At 46.2% G+C, this 15028-nt stretch overlaps 1 non-coding gene across 1 annotated transcript; it reads left to right on the top strand.

Annotated features, from left to right (window-relative positions):
• Window positions 1-13946: 13946 nt before the first annotated feature.
• On the top strand, window positions 13947-14030 carry Trnal-cag (transfer RNA leucine (anticodon CAG)). Its single transcript has one exon. It is a non-coding gene; the product is annotated as a tRNA-Leu (tRNA).
• Window positions 14031-15028: the final 998 nt, after the last annotated feature.

Raw genomic sequence — 15028 nt, 5'->3', positions numbered from 1 at the left:
ACAGATGACAAAATGGTAGATATCGAAATAGACGACAGAGGGATAGAGAAACAATTAAAATCTCTCAGAAGAGGAAAGGCCGCTGGACTTGATGGGATACCAGTTCGATTTTACACAGAGTACGCGAAGGAACTTGCCCCCCTTCTTGCAGCGGTGTACCGTAGGTCTCTACAAGAGCGTAGCGTTCCAAAGGATTGGAAACGGGCACAGGTCATCCGCGTTTTCAAGAAGGGACGTCGAACAGATGTGCAGAACTATAGACCTATATCTCTAACGTCGATCAGTTGTAGAATTTGGGAACACGTATTATGTTCGAGTATAATGACTTTTCTGGAGACTAGAAATCTACTCTGTAGGAATCAGCATGGGTTTCGAAAAAGACGGTCGTGTGAAACCCAGCTCGCTCTATTCGTCCACGAGACTCAGAGGGCCATAGACACGGGTTCACAGGTAGATGCCGTGTTTCTTGACTTCCGCAAGGCGTTCGATACAGTTTCCCACAGTCGTTTAATGAACAAAGTAAGAGCATATGGACTATCAGACCAATTGTGTGATTGGATTGAGGAGTTCCTAGATAACAGAATGCAGCATGTCATTCTCAATGGAGAAAAGTCTTCCGAAGTAAGAGTGATTTCAGGTGTGCCGCAGGGGAGTGTCATAGGACCGTTGCAATTCACAAAATACGTAAATGACCTGGTGTATGACGTCGGAAGTTCACTGAGGCTTTTTGCAGATGGTGCTGTGGTGCATGGAGAGGTTGTAACAATGGAAAATTGTAGTGAAATGCAGGAGGATCTGCAGCGAATTGACGCATAGTGCAGGGAATGGCAATTGAATCTCAATGTAGACAAGTGTAATGTGCTGCGAATACATAGAAAGATAGATCCCTTATCATTTAGCTACAAAATAGCAGGTCAGCAAATGGAAGCAGTTAATTCCATAAATTAATCTGGGAGTACGCATTAGGAGTGATTTAAAATGGAATGATCATATAAAGTTGATCGTCGGTAAAGCAGATGCCAGACAGATTCATTGGAAGAATCCTAAGAAAATGCAATCCGAAAACAAAGGAAGTAGGTTACAGTACGCTTGTTCGCCCACTACGCTTGTTCGCCCACTGCTTGAGTACTGCTCGGCAGTGTGGGATCCGTACCAGATAGGGTTGATAGAAGAGATAGAGAAGATTCAACGGAGTGTAGCGCGCTTTGTTACAGGATCATTTAGTAATCTCGAAAGCGTTACGGAGGTGATAGATAAACTCCAGTGGAAAACTCTGCAGGAGAGACGCTCAGTAGCTCGGTACGGGCTTTTGTTAAAGTTTCGAGAACATATTTTCACCGAAGAGTCAAGCAGTATATTGCTCCCTCCTACGTATATCTCGCGAAGAGACCATGAGGAGAAAATCAGAGAGATTAGAGCCCACACAGAGGCATACCTACAATCCTTCTTTCCACGAACAATACGAGACTGTAATAGAAGGGAGAATCGATAGAGGTACTCAGGGTACCCTCCGCCACACACCGTCAGGTGGCTTGCGGAGTATGGATGTAGATGTAGATGTAGATGTAGATTGTCTCACACGACTAGTTTCGGCTGCACATTACCGCCTTCCTCAGGTCCCACCATTGCCAAATGAGTATTCGATTCCCTTGGCGCATTTTTTGTTGAGCCCTTGTTACTAGTATAAGTGGGCTAGCTTTCATCAGGAGTTTCTACTCGACACCGTGTTGTCTGCATTGCAATCTAATAATCGTTTTTCAATGGTGGGGCCTGAGGCTGGTGGTTATGTGCCGCTGAAACGTGTGAGAATATTGTCAAGAGAGCCGCGGTCGTACTTTTTCTTACATATATCATCAGCTGAAGTTCCTCGTCCATGCAGTAGGATGGGCATCCATAAATATTCACCTTCACAACAATACTCTGTTATTCCAGTGTCGAATATAGCACGGAAAGAATAACTACCTATATCGTTCCGTGCGAGCTCTGATTTCCCTTATTTTATCATTTCTCCCTATGGAGAGCTGCGTTAACAAAACATTTTCGGATCTGGAGGAGGAGAAAGTTGGAGATTTAAATTTCGTGAGAAGATTCCGCAGGAACGATCAACGCCTTTGTTTTAATGATGTCAACCACCCAGAGCCTGTATCATGTCGGTGGCAGCCTCTCCCCTATTTCTTGGTAACAGAAAACGTGCTGCTCTTCGTTGAACTTTCTCGATGTACTCCATTAATCCTGTCCGGTAAGGATCTCACACCACGCAGCAGTACTCCAAAAGAGGACGGACAAGCGTAGTGTAGGTGGTCTGTTTAGCAGACTTATTGCATGTTCTAAGTGTTCTGCCAATAAAAGGCGGTCTTCGGTTGGCCTTCCCTACAACATTTTCTGTGTGTTCCTTCCAATTTAAGTTGTTCGTAACTGTAGTTCCTAGGTATTTAGTTGAATTTACGTAATTAGGTTTGGCTGATTTATCGTCTATGCGAAGTTTAACGGGTTCCTTTTAGCACATTTCTTAATTTGTGCTCAATTCCCAATTTTTGCACCATACAGATATCTTTTCTAAATCGTTTTTCAATTTGTTTTGATCTTCTGATGACTTTATTAGTCGATAAATGACAAGGTCATCCGCAAACAACCTAAGACGGCCCGTCAGATTGTCTCCTAAATCGTTTATATAGGTAAGGAACATCAGAGTGCCAATAACACTACCTCGGAGAACGCCAGATATCGCTTCTATTTGACTCGATCACTTTCCGTCAATTACTGCTAACAGTGACCTGTCTGACAGGAAATCACGAATCCAGTCACATAACTCAGACGATATTCCATAAGCACGCAATTTGATTACAAGCCGCTTGTGAGGTACAGTGTCAAAAGCCGTCTGTGAATCTACAAATTCAGAATCAATTTCAAATTCCTTGTCAACAGCACTCAACACTTCGTGCGAGTAAAGAGCTACTTGTGTTTCACAGGAACGATGTTTTCTAAGTCCATGCTGACTGTCAATAGACTATTCACTTAGAGGTAATTCATAATGATATAACACAATATATGTTCCAAAATCCTACTGCGTTAATGATATGGACCTGTAATTTAGTGGATTACTCCTGCTGCCTTTCTTGAATAGTAATGTGACCTGTGCAACTTTCCAGGCTTTAGGTATGGATCCTCCGTTGAGCGAGCGGTTGCATATGATTGTTAAGTGTAGAGATATTGCATCAGTATACTCTGAAAGGAACCTAATTGGTATACAATCAGGATCGGTACATTTTCTTTTATTAAGTGACTTAAGTTGCTTCACTACTCCGGGGATATTTACTTGTACGTTACTCATTTTGGCAGCTCTACTCGAATCGAATTCTGGAACATTTACTCCGTCTTCTTTGGTCAATGAATTTCGGAGGGCTGTGTTTAGTAACTGTGCTATGGCAGCACTGTCGTCTATAGTATTTTCATTGCTATCGCGCAGAGAAGATATTGATTGTGTCTTGCCTATAGCATACTTCACATATGACGAGGATATCTCTGGTTTTACTGCCAAGTTTCGAGACAAAGTTTCACTGTGGAAACTAATTAGCATCTCGAATTGAAGTCCGCACTTAATTTCGAGCTTCTGTAAAGAAGAGCGAGTCTTGGAGGTTTTGCTTCCGTTTAAATGTGGCATGTTTTTTTTCATTGTTTCTGCAACAGTGTTCTGACCCGTTTTGTGTACCAAGGAGGATCAGCTCCGTTGTATGTTAAATTACTTGGTATAATTCTTCACGGTAAATGATGACAGCCAAAACAGTTGCAGGATAAAGATTTATCAAAATTCTTGACCGCGGTTTCGGTATATACATATATATACAGGGTGAGTCACTTAACATTGCCGCTGGATATATTTCGTAAACCACATCAAATACTGACGAATCGATTCCACAGACCGAACGTGAGGAGAGGGGCTAGTGTAATTGGTTAATACAAACCATACAAAAATGCACGAAAGTATGTTCTTTAACACAAACCTACGTTTTTTTTTTAAATGGAACCCCGTTAGTTTTGCTAGCGCATCTGAACATATAATCAAATACGTAAACAGTGCCGTTTGTTGCATTGTAAAATGTTAATTACATCCGTAGATATTGTAACCTAAAGTCGACGCTTGAGTACCACTCCTCCGCTGTTCGATCGTGTGTATCGGAGAGCACCGAATTACGTAGGGATCCAAAGGGAACGGTGATGGACCTTAGGTACAGAAGAGACTGGAGCAGCATATTACGTCCACATGCTAACACTTTTTTATTGGTCTTTTTCACTGACGCACATGTACATTACAATGAGGGATGAGGTACACGTACACGCGTGGTTTCCGTTTTCAATTACGGAGTGGAATAGAGTGTGTCCCGACATGTCAGGCCAATAGATGTTCAATGTGGTGGCCATCATTTCCTGCACACAACTGCAATCTCTGGCGTAATGAATGTCGTACACGCCGCAGTGCATCTGGTGTAATGTCGCCGCAGGCTGCCACAATACGTTGTTTCATATCCTCTGGGGTTGTAGGCACATCACTGTACACGTTCTCCTTTAACGTACCCCACAGAAAGAAGTCCAGAGGGGTAAGATCAGGAGAACGGGCTGGCCAATTTATGCGTCCTCCACGTCCTATGAAACGCCCGTCGAACATCCTGTCAAGGGTCAGCCTAGCGTTAATTGCGGAATGTGCAGGTGCACCATCATGCTGATACCACATACATCGACGCGTTTCCAGTGGGACATTTTCGAGCAACGTTGGCAGATTATTCTGTAGAAACGCTATGTATGTTGCAACTGTTGGGACCCCTGCAGTGAAGTGAGGACCAATGAGGTGGTCGCCAATGATTCCGCACCATACACTTACAATACACGGTCGCTGTCGCCCTACCTGTCTGAGCCAGCGAGGATTGTCCACGGACCAGTAACGCATGTTCCGTAGATTCACTGCCCCGTGGTTTGTGAAACCCGCTTCATCGGTAAACAGGGAGAACTGCAATGCATTCTCTGTTAATGCCTATTGACAGAATGTCACTCGACGATTAAAGTCATCACCATGTAATTGCTGATATAGCGACACATGAAACGGGTGAAAGCGGTGACGATGCAGTATGCGCATGACACTACTTTGACTCAGTCCACCGACTCTCGCAATGTCCCGTGTACTCATGTGTGGGTTCATGGCAACAGCAGCTAACACACTAACTGCACCCGCTTCTCCTGTGACGGGCCTGTTACGGACACTTTTGCGTGCTACTACCATACCAGTCGCACACTGTTGGCGGTAGATATTTTGCAATGTGCGGCAAGTTGGATGCTCTCTGTCCGGGTGCCGTTCTGAATACACCCTGCAGCCTTCAACTACATTTCGACGACACTCGCCTTTTCAAAGTTCGAATACACCATGGTCACAGTTCCTACAACACTACACTATCACAGACGTCTGGTAACACAGTGTACTACAGTTGGTCTGCGTGCGGAGACGAATGCAGAATAACAATAGCAGCAAGCGCTACATGCGGACACTGCGACCAAACCACAACAGTGCACTACAGCCACACTCGTAAACACGGTCGTTATCGTAAACATGTCCCTGCAGATGCTGCTCGCCGACTGTGGCCCGTGTTTGTTACAACACGCAACTGAACGTCGGCGGTTTCAAGCGTCAAGTTTAGGTTACAATATCTCCGGATGTAATTAACATTTTACAATGCAACAAACGACAATGATTACGTATTTGTTTATATGTTCAGATGTGCTAACAAAACTAACGTGGTTCCATTTAAAAAAACGTAGGTTTGTGTTAAAAAACATACTTCCGTGCATTTTTGTATGGTTTGTGTTAACCAATTACACTAGCCCGTCTCCTCACGTTCGGTCTGTGAAATCGGTTCGGCAGTATTTGATATGGTATACGAAATCTATCCAGCGGTAACGTTAGGTGACTCACCCTATATATATATATATATATATATATATATATATATATATATATATATATATATATATATTCCTGGAAATGGAAAAAAGAACACATTGACACCGGTGTGTCAGACCCACCATACTTGCTCCGGACACTGCGAGAGGGCTGTACAAGCAATGATCACACGCACGGCACAGCGGACACACCAGCAACCGCGGTGTTGGCCGGCGAATGGCGCTAGCTGCGCAGCATTTCTGCACCGCCGCCGTCAGTGTCAGCCAGTTTGCCGTGGCATACGGAGCTCCATCGCAGTCTTTAACACTGGTAGCATGCCGCGACAGCGTGGACGTGAACCATATCTGCAGTTGACGGACTTTGAGCGAGGGCGTATAGTGGGCATTCGGGAGGCCGGGTGGACGTACCGCCGAATTGCTCAACACGTGGGGCGTGAGGTCTCCACAGTACATCGATATTGTCGCCAGTGGTCGGCGGAAGGTGCACGTGCCCGTCGACCTGGGACCGGACCGCAGCGACGCACGGATGCACGCCAAGACCGTAGGATCCTACGCAGTGCCGTAGGGGACCGCACCGCCACTTCCCAGCAAATTAGGGACACTGTTGCTCCTGGGGTATCGGCGAGGACCATTCGCAACCGTCTCCATGAAGCTGGGCTACGGTCCCGCACACCGTTAGGCCGTCTTCCGCTCACGCCCCAACATCGTGCAGCCCGCCTTCAGAGGTGTCGCGACAGGCGTGAATGGAGGGACGAATGGAGACGTGTCGTCTTCAGCATGAGAGTCGCTTCTGCCTTGGTGCCAATGATGGTCGTATGCGTGTTTGGCGCCGTGCAGGTGAGCGCCACAATCAGTACTGCATACGACCGAGGCACACAGGGCCAACACCCGGCATCATGGTGTGGGGAGCGATCTCTTACACTGGCCGTACACCTCTGGTGATCGTCGAGGGGACACTGAATAGTGCACGGTACATCCAAACCGTCATCGAACCCATCGTTCTACCATTCCTAGACCGGCAAGGGAACTTGCTGTTCCAACAGGACAATACACGTCCGCATGTATCCCGTGCCACCCAACGTGCTCTAGAAGGCGTAAGTCAACTACCCTGGCCAGCAAGATCTCCGGATCTGTCCCCCATTGAGCATGTTTGGGACTGGATGAAGCGTCGTCTCACGCGGTCTGCACGTCCAGCACGAACGCTGGTCCAACTGAGGCGCCAGGTGGAAATGGCATGGCAAGCCGTTCCACAGGACTACATCCAGCATCTCTACGATCGTCTCCATGGGAGAATAGCAGCCTGCATTGCTGCGAAAGGTGGATATACACTGTACTAGTGCCGACATTGTGCATGCTCTGTTGCCTGTGTCTATGTGCCTGTGGTTCTGTCAGTGTGATCATGTGATGTATCTGACTCCAGGAATGTGTCAATAAAGTTTCCCCTTCCTGGGACAATGAATTCACGGTGTTCTTATTTCAATTTCCGGGAGTGTATATATACCTTCATCAGAAGTAAAATACCTAAAACTATATCTTGCAATGGAGATTAATAAAACATTTGTGCCACAGGCGTCATTTACCACGAAGAATTTCAACAGTTGCTGTTTCAGCCATGTTTAAAATCTGGTATAAATCTCTCAATTGCTGCCGTTCCTATTTCTTTTAATTGAAGCCACATCTAGTCTACATTTATATTATTAATTTGGAAGGAGTGGAGATTGTCTCTGAGGAAGGCGTCAAGTGAATTTTTATCTGCTTTTTTGAATAGGCATATTTTTCGTTTATTTTTGGAGGATTTGGAAGTTACAGTATTCAATCTAGCAACAACCCCCTGTATCCGTTTTGATGCTCCTTATTAGTTCAGGATTATTTGTTGCTAAGAGGTCAAGTGTGTTTACAAAACCGTTTATTATTCGAGTGGGCTCACGAACTAACTGCTCGAAATAATAATTTTTCAGAGAATGTGTTTAGCACAATGTCGAACAATGACTTATGTATACTTCCGAATTTAAACATGTATTTTCGTCAACATATCGAGGGTAAATTGTAGTCAGCACCAGCTATAATTGTATTAGTCTGGTACGTGTTTGAAATTAGATTTTCTCTGAACCTTTCCGCAAATGCATCATATGAATTGGGAGGTCGGTAAAAGGATCCAGTTATTATTTTATTACGATTGACAAGAATGAGCTCTATCCATACTAACTCACAGGGACTATCTGCTTCAATTTAGCTACAAGGTAAACTACTCCTAACAACAACAAACACGCCACTGCCGACTATGTTTAGCCTCTCCTTTCCGAACACCGTTAGATCTTTCGCAGAAATTTCGGCTGAATTATATCTGGCTTTAGCCAGATTTCAGCGCTTATAACGATTTGAGCAACAGTGCTTTCTATTAGCGCTCGGAGCTCTGGTACTTTCCCAACACAGCTACGACAATTTACAACTGTTATACCGATGGTTACTGGAGCTACGTTTTACGTGCTCCCCGAGACTCTCTGACCTAAAAAACCGCCCAGTTCACGCCACACAGCACTGCTACGCGTATAGTCGCTTCCGGCGTGTAGTGGACTCCTGACCTATACAATGCAACTCAAAACCCAACCACCCTATGGCGCAAGTAGAGGAATCTGCAAACTACTCTGTCGCAGAACCGCTTTAGCCTCTGCTTCAGACCCTCCACTCGGCTCTGTAATAGAGTTCCGCAATTGGTCCTGTCGACTGTACTGCAAACGGAAGAATCAAGTTTGGCAGCCTTTACCACTTCTGATACCCGCTCGAAAACAGAGAGAATCTCTTCCGATCCAAAGCGACAGCCATTGATACCGGAAGTGAGACATCACCTGCAGTTGGTTGCACCCTGTGCTCTTCATGGCATCCAGAATGACCTGTTCCACGTCTGGAATGAGTGCACATTGGCTTTCTTCCCCTCGTTGAGAACCATGTCACTAAGGGACCCCATAACGCGCCCAACACTGGAGCTCGCCACTACCAGTAATCCCACGCTCTGTGACTGCTCGGATCTTGTAGGCTGAGAGGTTTCCTCTGAAACAGGAGAGGCGAAGTCATCTGGCAGTCGGACAGCGTCAGCCACAAAAAAAAAAAAAAAAAAAAAAAAAAAAAAAGAAAAAGGCTCTGAGCACTATGGGACTTGACATCTATGGTCATCAGTCCCCTAGAACTTAAAACTACTTAAACCTAATTAACCTAAGGACATCACACAACACCCAGTCATCACGAGGCAGAGAAAATCCCTGACCCCGCCGGGAATCGAACCCGGGAACCCGGGCGTGGGAAGCGAAAACGCTACCGTAGTGTCAGCCACGGACAGCACCAGGAACCTATTTGTCAGACTAACGACGGAGGCATCACTTTCGGCCCCCTGGTAAGTCTTGGCCGCCTGCCACGCCACGGAGGCGACCTCCCGTTAGACCGCCGGTGAAGGTCGACCTCAGGGCGAGCAGTAACTGGGGTGCACGATCGGCGGACTCAGACGTGACGGATACCACCTACCCTGGTTCACCGCATGTTGGCGGTTTTGGGATCCTTTGTTAATACGGGCATGTTATTTAAGATTCGTTACGAGTCCCTAACCCTCCCGAGGAGCAGAGGGGGTTTAGGCCTTTGTCATGTTCAGAACAGAGCAAAGGCCCTACTCGTCAGCTGTCACCTGCAACTGTGGCGATGAAGTCCGACGTGCCTCACAAGTCTCTTACTGGAAGCCTTACGACCAACCTCACTCGCACCCCCTGTGATGATATCGGACACCCCAGCACCTTTCTTCTACATCAGCCAATTCTCCCTTGAATTAAGCTGCATCCGCACTGCACTACTACCCACACGCTTGTTGATGACGAGGGCGATACATGCTGCCATGCAAATGAACAGGACGCCGAATGTGATTGAAAGCAAACACCCCAATACAAAGTGGCGCGCTGTGTGGCAGGCAGTGAATGCCACCACCCTTGATACTGACGTGCAATCTGCATGGTACGAACTGTTAATGGGAAACAGTTGTGTCAGTCCCGCCTACATCACATCCACCTCGCTGTTCCCCCTTGTGTGCCACATGCCAAGTGATTGACACGGATGAACATCGTTTCGAATGCGGGTCGGCAAAGGACGTATGGTATTTGGTGCGTCAGATATAGGCTTTTCTCACACGCACGACTCCTGACAGGATAACTACCCGATCACTTCTTTTCCCCGATAAGATTTATTTCCCAAGAGCAAAAACGAACTCTGTGACGTGGATCAGCGGCCACGCTGTTCACTACCTCTTCGGTAATGGCGAATGGTATTACCTCAACGAACGACATTGTGCGATCGTCAAGAACCCTAAATATAGGCAATATTTTTCTAATTTCCTTTGGAGCGCATTCCATAATCCGCCTCGCAGCTGGATTATCGATGACATGAGATGATAACCATAGCACCTCTTCCCAGTTCCTTTTTTATGAGATTTGAACAAACAGCGGAAACAACACAGCAACGAGAAGACAGTCATCGAAAAATTCGCAGCGGGCTATAATTTGGAGCATCCCTTATCGTAACGGGACGTCTTCCTATTATTCTGTTTATGTAGCCGAAGAGGAACGGCCTTCCTTTTATACGTTTGTATAAAAATAAAATGAAATAAAAGTAAAAAAAGCAGAAAAAAAAGATGTCCGTTGGATCCCTACGGCCGACCCACAACAGTGGTGCCCATCGACTGCAGCGTCAAGCTGTGAAACCAAAGCCATCACTGTCTGGAGTTGCTACTCTCTTTCAGCGCAAAAAAGGGTGAAAATGAGTGCACGTCAGAAATTTTGGTGAGTGGTGCGGAATGACGATTGAGATGGTGGTTCCCACTTTTCGGTCAGAGTGTATTAAAGAGGATCATATTCGCTTCTTTTGTTTTCTGGCAAGAGAATTTTTCCGCTGGTTCCCTTCTTTTCCCTACTACAGTCTGAGCAGCTGTCTTACGTTGTTTGCAAATGGTGTTGTCGTTTATCGACTAGTAAAGTCGTCATAATATGAAAATAAATTGCAAAAGATTTAGAAAAGATGTCTGTATGGTGCGAAAATTGGGAATTGACCCTAAATAAGTGCTAAGTGCTAAAAGGAATCCGTTAAACTTCGGGTACACGATAAGACAGTCAGACTCAATGTTTAAATTCATCTAAATGCCTAGGAATTACAATTACTAATAAATTGGAAAGAACACTTAGAAAATGTTGTAGAGAAGACGAACCAAAGACTTTGTTTTATTGGCAGGACACTTAAACAAAATGTAACCGATCTACTGACGAGCCTACGCTTGTGCGTCCTCTTTTAGAATACTGCTGCGCGGTGTTGGATCCTTAGCAGGTAGAGTTGACGGAGTACACCGAGAAAGTTGAAAGAAGGGCAAGCACGCTTCGTATTATCGTTAAATAGGGAAGAGAGTGTCTCTGAACTGATGCAAGATTTGGGGTAGACATCATTAAAGAAGAGCGTTTTTCGTTGGGGCGGAATCTTCTCACTACAGCAGGATGTGTTGCTTTTATACCGCGAATCCTATTGGCCAATAAAATTTTGACAGTTTAATTACATAATTCGATACACGTAGCTTGACACATGCGAACAGCCAATAAGTATGCATAAGATAAGGTTAACACAAAGTCGTTTCCTTTTCATTTTTTCTTGTAATCTCAGACCGGATATTACGAATATTGCGGTTATGGTAACGGATAAAGATATCAAGAAAACTGCGAAGTTTCAAGAAAATATCATCTTAAGAAAATATGCTAAAATTTTCGACGATCTGCCATGAATAGAAATTACTGAAGTGACCACCCCCACAACTGGTCTTTTTCGTACCGTTGAATAGTGGTTTTTCGGGGTTTTCTTACGAATGGCGTACCGTCTACCCTAGACCACACGTAAAGCAGAAGAACAAATGGACTTCCTCAATTTGCTTGGGCTGGAGAAAGTGTGTAATGTTCAAATATTGACTTGTACTGTAAGATAGTTACAGTATGCCAATTCTTGCGATTGGTATGTAAATGGTCGCTAGGCAGAGCGCTATGCAAAACAGTTGACCTCCTGTCTCTGTAATCAATAGCCGCCTGTATGTACACTCCTGGAAATGGAAAAAAGAACACATTGACATAGGTGTGTCAGACCCACCATACTTGCTCCGGACACTGCGAGAGGGCTGTACAAGCAATGATCACACGCACGGCACAGCGGACACACCAGCAACCGCGGTGTTGGCCGTCGAATGGCGCTAGCTGCGCAGCATTTGTGCACCGCCGACGTCAGTGTCAGCCAGTTTGCCGTGGCATACGGAGCTCCATCGCAGTCTTTAACACTGGTAGCATGCCGCGACAGCGTGGACGTGAACCGTATGTGCAGTTGACGGACTTTGAGCGAGGGCGTATAGTGGGCATGCGGGAGGCCGGGTGGACGTACCGCCGAATTGCTCAACACTTGGGGCGTGAGGTCTCCACAGTACATCGATGTTGTCGCCAGTGGTCGGCGGAATGTGCACGTGCCCGTCTACCTGGGACCGGACCGCAGCGACGCACGGATGCACGCCAAGACCGTAGGATCCTACGCAGTGCCGTTGGGGACCGCACCGCCACTTCCCAGCAAATTAGGGACACTGTTGCTCCTGGGGTATCGGCGAGGACCATTCGCAACCGTCTCCATGAAGCTGGGCTACGGTCCCGCACACCGTTAGGCCGTTTTCCGCTCACGCCCCAACATCGTGCAGCCCGCCTCCAGTGGTGTCGCGACAGGCGTGAATGCAGGGACGAATGGAGACGTGTCGTCTTCAGCGATGAGAGTCGCTTCTGCCTTGGTGCCAATGATGGTCGTATGCGTGTTTGGCGCCGTGCAGGTGAGCGCCACAATCAGGACTGCATACGACCGAGGCACACAGGGCCAACACGCGGCATCATGGTGTGGGGAGCGATCTCCTACACTGGCCGTACACCTCTGGTGATCGTCGAGGGAACACTGAATAGTGCACGGTACATCCAAACCGTCATCGAACCCATCGTTCTACCATTCCTAGACCGGCAAGGGAACTTGCTGTTCCAACAGGACAATGCACGTCCGCATGTATCCCGTGCCACCCAACGTGCTCTAGAAGGTGTAAGTCAACTACCCTGGCCAGCAAGATCTCCGTTTATGTCCCCCATTGAGCATGTTTGGGACTGGATGAAGCGTCGACTCACGCGGTCTGCACGTCCAGCCCGAACGCTGGTCCAACTGAGGCGCCAGGTGGAAATGGCATGGCAAGCCGTTCCACAGGACTACATCCAGCATCTCTACGATGGTCTCCATGGGAGAATACCAGCCTGCATTGCTGCGAAAGGTGGATATACACTGTACTAGTGCCGACATTGTGCATGCTCTGTTGGCTGTGTCTATGTGCCTGTGGTTCTGTCAGTGTGATCATGTGATGTATCTGACCCCAGGAATGTGTCAATAAAGTTTCCCCTTCCTGGGACAATGAATTCACGGTGTTCTTATTTCAATTTCCAGGAGTGTATGACCCCTGCAGAACCGCATTTTTCACGCCCGATTTTTTTTTTTATTTTTTTATTTTTTTTTTTTTTTTTTTTGAACGTATTGGTTCTGTATACTGTCGAGCACAGAGCGATGCTATTTGTGAAGATACGCTGTGTTTAATAAGAACCATACGTTTCTACATTTCATCCCAATGAGTAGTTTTTGTGTAGTCCCAGTATCTTCAAATTTGCAGTATGTTTAAATCATGTCAGACCTTTCTTTTAAAACAGCAGCAAAGTCTGGTGCTCTTTTTAGCAGAAGGGGCCAAACACAGATCTTTCCGCGAGCCCTGTCTCTGCCCTCAGCGGCCCTGCCTCTTGCCTGACCCCCCACCCGACTCCCTTGCCCCACCCTGCGGCCGCCTGTGATACCGACATGCCCCCCACAAGCGAGAAAGTGCTGCGGAAACTGAAGTCGCAGTGCTCTCAATGCAGCAGGAGAAAGCGCGCTGTCATGTCAGGATGGCCGAGCGGTCTAAGGCGCTGCGTTCAGGTCGCAGTCCACTTCTGTGGGCGTGGGTTCGAATCCCACTTCTGACAATATATTTTTCATTCATGTATCGATCGGTAATCACTGTTGGGCCCATTCTCAAACGCTTCATATCACACAATGTATGGGAACAGGGAGATATGATTTTCTGTGATTTTCCTAGCTCGTTTCAGGTGAATGTTGACCACGATAGATGGTATAATCAGGTCTTGGCTGATGCCTTTCCCCTTACTTATCGAATCGAACAAGAGTTTCATTCTTATTGTCGATTCGCCGTTAAACTTTTACCTCCTTCAGTTGTAATAAGTCTCTTCTCTTAGACAGTTATGGCAGTGCAAGCTGAAGAACTTTCCTGTTCATTACCAGGAGATATTCACCAAGTGCAAAGTGACTGAACGCAACCTTTTTAATACGTCATAAACAAATGGGAATATACAATACGTTTGAATTTGCTGTCACAGACAAACGATATGGTTTTTCAGTATGTATTTACCCTCGAATGAGTCATCTGACAAAAAAGTCACAGGGAAGAAACTGTTAAGAAATTTTATACAAGGTGTCCTAGGAGAAAAAAATTGTTCAAAGGGTTCTGAGCACTATGGGACTTAACATCTGTGGTCATCAGTCTCCTAGAACTTAGAACTACTTAAACCTAACTAACCTAAGGACGTCACACACATGCATGCCCGAGGGAGGATTCGAACCTGCGACAGTAGCAGTCTCGCGGTTCCAGACTGAAGCGCCTAGGACCGCACGGCCACACCGGCCGGCTGTCCCAGGAGAAATGGTAAGTATTCAGTGGAGGGAAAGTATTATTCAAAAGAAAAAGATCTAGTGAACACTGATTATCTTCAACATTTCGCGGTCCTGTCAGCAACTGTATAAATATTAATTTTAATAATGAACAGCCTCAGTTGCACCTTTGACCTAGAATTTACCTAGGTTTCAGTTGGGATAACCCAACCTTATTCAGAATAACAGTAACTACCGTCTTTCCATAGTGGACATCGTCAAGCTAAGACTACAAATCCATAAATTATCATCAGAC

Source organism: Schistocerca gregaria, chromosome 3, assembly GCF_023897955.1.
Source record: "Schistocerca gregaria isolate iqSchGreg1 chromosome 3, iqSchGreg1.2, whole genome shotgun sequence".
Taxonomy (NCBI): domain Eukaryota; kingdom Metazoa; phylum Arthropoda; class Insecta; order Orthoptera; family Acrididae; genus Schistocerca; species Schistocerca gregaria.
The sequence above is the reverse complement of the archived record's forward strand: the minus strand, read 5'-3'. Positions and strand labels throughout refer to the sequence as shown.